This window comes from Gastrolobium bilobum, unplaced genomic scaffold (genome assembly GCF_033153095.1).
Source record: "Gastrolobium bilobum isolate Gb01-03AN ecotype WA unplaced genomic scaffold, APGP_CSIRO_Gbil_v1 utg10441, whole genome shotgun sequence".
NCBI lineage: Eukaryota > Viridiplantae > Streptophyta > Magnoliopsida > Fabales > Fabaceae > Gastrolobium > Gastrolobium bilobum.
In genome coordinates this window covers 290,277-297,014 of record NW_026897207.1, presented here as the reverse complement: position 1 = coordinate 297,014, position 6,738 = coordinate 290,277, and the positions used below count along the sequence as shown (strand labels likewise).

At 41.5% G+C, this 6,738-nt stretch overlaps 1 non-coding gene across 1 annotated transcript; it reads left to right on the top strand.

The window, feature by feature from the left end:
- Positions 1-2,014: 2,014 nt before the first annotated feature.
- On the top strand, positions 2,015-2,125 carry LOC133304919 (small nucleolar RNA R71). The gene has a single exon (XR_009750692.1). It is a non-coding gene; the product is annotated as a small nucleolar RNA R71 (small nucleolar RNA).
- The last annotated feature ends 4,613 nt before the right edge of the window (positions 2,126-6,738 follow it).

Below are 6,738 nucleotides of genomic sequence, written 5' to 3'. Positions count from 1 at the left end.
GAGCTTTTGTGTGAGTTGAAGTTCCTGTTCATGGGTTAGCAAAGAAGAAATAATCACAGGGAGAGTGTTGTCTTTACCCAAATAAGTATATTTCAGGTGTTCAGGTAAGGGTTTTAACTCCAAGGTAGGTGGTTGCTCTACTGAAGGCAATTTCGGTCTTTGCTCTTGCTCTGATCGATTTAAGGATTCAAAGACCCTTTCTTTCCTTCCCTGGGGTTGGTGGAAACTGATGGATGCAAGGTATTCTTCCAGCTCCTCAAAGTCCTTAATGCCTATCTCTGGCTGCAAATGCTCCTGCTGTTCTTCTCGTATGACCGAGTCAAGGATCGAAATGCTAGAGCATTCCTCAGTGTTATCTTCATCAAACCTTATTGCTTTCATGACATTAAACTTCACTTCTTCTCCTTTTACACTCATAGAAAGTTCACCCTTTCTGACATTTATGATAGCATCACCGGTAGCCAGAAATGGTCTGCCCAAAATTATTGGAACTTCTTGATCTGCTTCAAAATCTAAGATGATGAAGTCAGCTGGTAGAATGAACTTGTCTACTTGGACAAGGACATTCTCAATTTTTCCTTCTGGCTTGCCTATAGATCGGTCTGCAAGTTGAAGAGTGACTATGGTTGGTCTTGCTGCTCCTATGTCAAGCTGCTTGAAGATGGAAGCTGGCATTAGATTTACACTTGAGCCCAGATCACAAAGTGCCCGACCAAGATAGTTCTTCCCAACTGTACACGGGATGGTGAATATACCAGGATCCTTTAGTTTGGGAGGAATTTTAGTCAGGTACTTGCACGATTGTTGAGTGAGGGCTACGGTCTCAAACTTTTCGATCTTTCTTCTTTTTGACAAAATGTCCTTCATGAATTTTGCATATGAAGGCATTTGCTCCAGAGCTTCTACTAGAGGGATATTTATGTGAAGTTGTTTCATCAAGTCAAGAAACTGGCTAAACTGCTTATCCTCGTGTTGCTTTTTCAACCTCTGTGGAAAAGGAGGCTCGATCGGTTCACTCCTTCTCTTGCATGGGGGAACATAAGTTGGAACTGAAACTGGTTCACTGACTTTTGTTGCTCCAAGTTCTGCTACAGGTGTTGCGTCATCCGGTTTGATTTCAGCAGACTCATTGCTTTGGACCTTCTCTTCTGGTCCTGTCTGAGCTTCAAGGTGTGAAGGGTCAGTGGCTTCTTCAACTTCCTTTCCTATGGGCTGTTTTGCTGGTTCGCGCTTTCGAGGTCGTGCCACTAAGTCTGGGGGTGGTAAGGTTTTTCCATCTCGCAGGCTTATAGCATTACAATGCTCCTGGTTATCTTGAGACGGCTTTTCTGTATCACTAGGGAGTGTCCCTGGTTGCCTCTGTTTGAGTGCTCCAACCAGCTGACCAATTTGGGTTTCTAGGTTTCGCATGGCTGCGCTGTTCTGATTCATGTACTCCTTGACAGAAGTCTCAAAGGATTGGGACTTCCCTTCACCCTTATCCCAGTTTTGTTGGTTCTGCCTGGGATACGGGGGTCGGTTCTGGTAGTTTCCTCCACTACCTCCAGCATTATTCTGATTCCTCCAGCCTCGGTTATTGTTCCCTTGATGGTTGTCATTGCTCCTGTTGTTGTTGTCATACCCTCCTGCATAGCACACAACAGCTAGATTGTTACAATCCTCATATTAATGAGGACCTCCACAAGTGGGGAAACTCTGACTTGATTGAGTCAAAAGAAGTTGCTCAGTTGTTTTTTTCTGTTCCATGGGCTTCCAGTTTTTTATAGTGTTCTGGAGCGAAGCCATTTGTGCAGAAAGAGCATCAGCTGAGCTTAGCTCAAGAACTCCTGCTTTCTTAGGAGCACTGTGTCGTGTGGAAGGCCATGAAATATGTTTTTTTGAAAGTTTTTCCAACAACTGGTAGGTTTCTGGATAAGTAAAATCCAAAAGATCTCCCCTTGCGGCTGCATCAACAGTTGCTTTCAATGGTGGGGTTAAACCATGATAAAACGTGTGAATGATGCCCCAATCAGAAACTCCATGATTCAGGCAGATTCGTATCAACTCTTTAAAGCGTTCCCACGCTTCATACAGACTTTCTCCATCATACATTTGAAAAGAAGCTATATCAGCCCTCACTTAGGCTTGTTTTGCTTGGGAAAAAAATCGGGTAACAAACTGTTCCGCCAATTGCTCCCAACTGGTGATGGAGTTTGGGGGCAATGTTCTCCTCCTTTCTTTGGCTTTTCCAGCTAAGGAAAATGGAAAAAGCCGCATCCGCATGTTTTCTTCCGAAATACCATGAACTTTGAAATTGTTAACTATCTCAGTGAAATTGTCCAAATGACTGTGAGGGTCTTCCATGGGTAGTCCATGGAACTGACCAGCGTTCATAATCATTTGGAACATTGCAGGTTTTTTTTCGAAGTTCGGGATATTCAGAGGAGGGGGAACATATCCTCGTTCTGGACCAATTCTGAAGGGAGCAGCCATATCATTCAATGATGGCCCTCTTCCTCCATTCGGTCCTTATTCAGGCTCATGATTATGATTTCCATTGTTATCATTGTTTACAACCTCCTCCATTGTACTATTTTTCAACCTTTGAACTCTTCTTCTATTTCTGAAGGTTCTCTCGGGTTCTGGATCAAAAAGTACTATTTTCAGTCCATGTTCTGTAGGTTCTGTGCTCATACAAATGGAGGAGGTTTATTAAAACAAAAAGACTGTGATTAAACAGCAGAAATGTTTCCTTAAAAATGCCATTTCTTGCCAAATGATCCCCGGCAACGGCGCCAATTGCTTGGTCGAACCGAGAGTTGCTCGGTAATATTTCTTTCAGAGAGCAAGAGTGTAGAGTAGTAATCAGGATTGCCAACAGGAGCAATCTACTCTGACTAAGAGCAACCCTCTTCAACTATACGCAAGCGTACGTGTCAAGCAATATAGGGTATTATAGCCCCAGATTTTTCGTCCTCAGGGAGCAGTTGTGAAGTAAGAAGCGCTAAAGGAAACTTAATTTGTAAAATGGAGCAATAAAAGAAATCACTATTCTCAGCTAAGCTTCACAAAGAGCAATCTCTGGGCAGCTAGTTAAACAATGTTAACCATTCTGAACCAGATGAGAGCAGTGAATGACTTAGCATGGTCATTGAATAAAATGGCATCGATTGAAGTAACTTTAAGAGCAGTCAACAAAATGGAAGTAAGAGCATCAGCTAGTAAAACACAGTTTAGTTATCGTGAGGAAAAGGTTGTGATAGGAATTGAATTAAGATTAATTTCAGAAAGAAAAAGATCAAGTAGGTGTTACGGGTTCCATGTTTTCATCCCTTTGGTTAACCCTGCCTGGTAGCATATTTTACAAGTGGATTTTGCTCCTTCCCTTGTTTTGCTATAGGTAAGCAGAGGGTAAGGCCTTACTCTTCATGTTACTCCATAGTACTTGGAGTTATATGCAAGGAAACCATGCTGCCTTCTCAAAAGAGCATGGATTCACATGGCAGTGCTCCCCATTCCAGGTGTTTATCCCTCCTTTCTTCAGGCTAAACTACCCCAGGATTTTGAGAATGCTCCACACGCCTTTGTCAGTGTTTCATCAACCGAGTGGTCCCGGGATGAGGTTGCCAGCCCAAAGGGTTTCACAAAATCAATAAATTAAACCAAAGAGCAACTCAAAATTCATTTATAAAATATGTGTTCCTTACAAAGCTATCCTAAGACAAAAGGGATTACTTCTATGGAACCCTCACCTACTTAGAGGAATTTAGCTCCTAGTGAGCATTTTTACAAGGAAATAAGAAAACAAAGAGACAACCAGTCCTAGGATGGGTGTTGATCCTCCTTTATGAGGATTGCTTGTTCCTTTTATAGGGTTCTTCATTTGATCTCCATTGTTCCTTTCATCAAGGGTCGTGCTTTGTCTAAATCCTCTCCAATGGTAGCTTTGCTTCTTGCCAGCTTGGCCTTAAATGGAAGTGGTCCCCCTTGCTTTTGGCTCCCTTTGTGAGTAGGAGTATCGGATTCAGGGTGGCACCTCCACTCCTTCTGCTGTAGCTGACGTGGCGGCTCCCCATTGCTTAGCTTCTTTGCTTTCGTACTGTAGCAGAGGCAGCACCTTCACCTTCTCTGCTGTAGTTGACGTGGCAGCTCCCCATTGCTTCTTTTGACTACTGTTGTACTATAGCAGACTTCTTTTTCCTTTCTGCGCAACACTCCTTCTTCTCTCTTCATTTTGTGGTTCCTTTTGATGGGCCTTAGGTGTCCTGAACAAAGCAAACTAACCCAATAGTCATATGCGAAAAAGATAATGTTAAATTTGCTCCAGGTCTACCTTAATTCCCATTTTCGGCATTGCTCTGGTCCACTATTCAAAACAGTTGCTCTATATGAAAAGAAGAAGGTTAAAGGGCGTGATTTATAACCAAAACATGGGTTTTGTGGAATAATTTGCACTTAATGGGCCTCAACTCTTGAGGACTATCAACAACACAAAAGAAAAGCCACCACTCTCTCTCCTTCCTCACCAAGAACCCGAGGCCTCCATGGAAATAAGGGGAAGAAATTGTCAAGCTTTCTTTCTCTCATAACTCTCTCCATACTCACTCAAATCCAACAAAGTTTGTCACCAAAGTTATAGCAAATCACCATCCAAACACATCCCACCGATTGGTTTCCCTTGAAACTCACTCATTTGGGAGAAAAATCCCATCTAAATTCGCGGCCATTGAGGGGTTTTTGGAGTTCTTGAGCTTTGTGTTCAAGCTTTTGGTTGGGGATCACTTAGAGGAGTCTTAGGCCAAGCTTGTGAGTGAGTTTTCACACTTTTGATTGGTTAAATTGATGGATCAATTTTATGAACCCTAGAGCTAAATTGTGTGATTGATGTAGTTAGAGAGCTCAAATTGAAATTGTGTATTAGATGAAAGTGACTTAGAATGATGTTTTGGAGTGATTGATGTCATAAAAATTATTGGAGAATTTGGATGGTAACTTAGGAAAATTTTGTGTTGAAATGTCGTGACTTTGTGGAATTGATATATTGTATGATTGTGTAATTGAGTTGTGGAGTATTTGTATGAGTTAATAATAGGATTGTATGATGTGTGGGAGTGTTAAATTAGATTGAATACCCTTTGGTTATAGGGCTTGGAGAATTCGTTCAATATAGGGTATTTTGGGTTTGGATGTTGTAAAATTATGTAATTAATGTCGTGTGGTGTTAATTGGTGTTTCAATGAGTTATATGTTGGTGTGGTGAAGTGGAATTGGAAGAAAAAATGTTGAGTGTGTGTGAGTGTATATTCAAACATTTAAGGAAGAAATAGTAAGGATGGTGCTAGGTGAAAATTAAAATTGATTAAGGACTTGAATGGGTGTTGTGTACGCTTGTAAAGACATAGGAATCTTGAAATAAAATCAAGAAAATTGTTTGGGTAATTATGGCCATAAGGTCGACCCATGCTAGTGGGGGGTGTGAATTTTGGTACTTTGAATATTGATAATTTGCATTGTGTGTTGATGATCCTCGTGTGATCACTGTAGGTTGCCTCCCACGGAATTGAACCAGGAGATTTAAGCTTGGTGGGTTGCCTTTGGTCCCTGACCAAAGGAATTTTTGTAAGTCTCCTTGAATCTATGCATGAATAATTGATAAGCTTGTATATATCTTGGTTGGTTGTAATTGAAATGGAAATGCCCTATGTGTAGGCATTTCTTGGGAACCGAGCTCGGTGATACTGTGGATTCGAGCTATTAGACGAAGGAGATTATTCGAGTAATCCCTTGGTACTGGGGTTTGATCCCCGTGTGTGCTCTACCATGCCCGTTGCGAGTAGTGGTTGGAGGTGTATGTTGGTAATGTAGTATAACATGCTCATGCATTATTGTATGTTAGGGGTACATAGGATGTACCGAGTCTCTGGCCAGTAGACAGTTTGCCTTCGGGCGTTACGAACTTCCACTAGATAGGTCTCCATGAGGGAGTTCCAGTTGACCTGGGGTCGTGGTGTGTCATCCGTAGAGGAGCATACTAGAAAGTCTCGGGTGGAAATAGATGGAGGGTGCCTTGGTTGATGTTCTGGGAACACTTCCTTGGATTGGAACCCGTAGGCTATATGCCAAGGCCAATAGGCCGGATGTTGCATGGTATTGGCATCGACCATTCTAGCTTCATCGTATTTTATTCTCTATGCTTCCCTACTTCACTAAATCTCTTGCTTTATCCCGTTTTGAATGTTGTATTATATTATTGATATGCATCTGTGTGAGCCATTGTTCGGAGTAATTTTCAGAACCTCTGGGTTACTGAGATATATTCGTATATCTCACCCCGTTTTGGGGACTTTATTTCATGTAGTGGCAGTGGCACTGGAGCGGCGGACAAGAGGCCCATAAGATGAGCTTGGACATAAGATTATTTTGCATTTTGTGGCCATTGGGCCTAGGCTAGAGTTAGGACATGAACATTGCATATGAGCTAGGATTATTATTTGTCATCTTTGTTCATGTCACATTTTGTCTAAGTTTAGTCTTCATTTTCATGATTTATTTTGGAGATTATTATGTTGTATATTGGTTATGCTTTCTTGAGGTTATTGTAATATTTGTAAAGAGGCATTGTAAATTGTATTATTGAGACCTCGTGTATTCTTGAGCTTGGACATGCTATATGTTTTATGCCAAAAAGAATGCATGTAAAGGAATTAATGTGATTGAAATGGTTTAAGCTTTGGCAATGTAAATGTTGAATCGTAAAGT